Consider the following 1,110-nt stretch of genomic DNA (forward strand, 5'->3'; position numbering starts at 1 on the left):
CATTCTTAATAATGAAGCTACAATAGAAGTTTTGCTAGTTCAAAAATGGTCTCCAAATCTCTGATACTCTGTCACAGAAGAACACTGATTACTGATACTCTTCATAAACAGTACCTGGTGTGAGCCTTTGATACTGAGAAGAGTGAGAGATGCTTAGAGAAAGCTTGGAGAGAATAGACAGTCTCAGAGTGTGAACATCGTGATATAAAATATAACTCAAAAAAGTGATCATCTGAAACATTGAAAAATAGGAAGATGCACACAAAAGCGCTTTGAAAACTCTAAATGTTAAGTTGGTCATGCCATTATAATGATCATTTTATATAACTAGAGATAATCACGATGATACAAATTCTGGAGAAAAAAATAGTTTGGGAAATAAATCAGGGTGTGATACTTCAAATCCTGCCATTGATCCAGACCAAAAGCTTCCTGAAGTTCAAAGTGACCAGTTATAGAGATAGATAACATCTTCTGACTTAGACATCTATAATTTAATATAAACAAAGGGTGTTCTCTCTGCTTTTTATCATTAGCAATGGCATTGTTATGGTTTCTTTCATCACCAGGAACACTTTCTTAATTACAAACATTCAAAGATATCAGAAATGATCTTACCATGAGAGCCTCAGAAATCATAATAGAGATAATGATAATCATACATATTCATAGGGAGCTAGCTGACTCTGTGCCAGGAACTAGGCTAGGTCTTTGCACATTACCTTATTCAATCCTCACCCCAGACTGTTCAGCTCATTACCATTATAAATGCATCAGGTGACACCTAGAATTGACATCATTTTTATCTTACTGATTCCTAATTATTTTTCAAGGTCAAATGAAAGGCTACCATCTTTCTGATTCTTTTGTAACTATTCGAAGTAAAATTTTAATTTTATGCTTTAATTTTTATATCTGATTTAAACATTTCTCATAATTGATCTTGATATTTCCCTCCCTAGAAATTGAAAGAAGAGGAGCATATCTTATGCATGTTTGTTTTTCTGATACTAAGTGCTAGACACATAGTATGTGCTCAGTAATTGCTTGGTGAAAATAGCTGAAAAAACAAAGTGAAAGTATAAAAGAAACTAATATGATGCTCATTGT

At 33.1% G+C, this 1,110-nt stretch overlaps 1 protein-coding gene across 1 annotated transcript in view; it reads right to left on the reverse strand.

Moving 5' to 3' along the window:
- The window catches only part of LOC105812130 (canalicular multispecific organic anion transporter 1-like), a 171,550-nt gene that overhangs the window by 99,963 nt on the left and 70,477 nt on the right, over positions 1 to 1,110 (reverse strand). The window lies entirely within an intron of this gene.

Source organism: Propithecus coquereli, unplaced genomic scaffold (assembly GCF_000956105.1).
Source record: "Propithecus coquereli isolate 6110/MARCELLA unplaced genomic scaffold, Pcoq_1.0 Scaffold244, whole genome shotgun sequence".
In the NCBI taxonomy this organism is placed as follows: domain Eukaryota; kingdom Metazoa; phylum Chordata; class Mammalia; order Primates; family Indriidae; genus Propithecus; species Propithecus coquereli.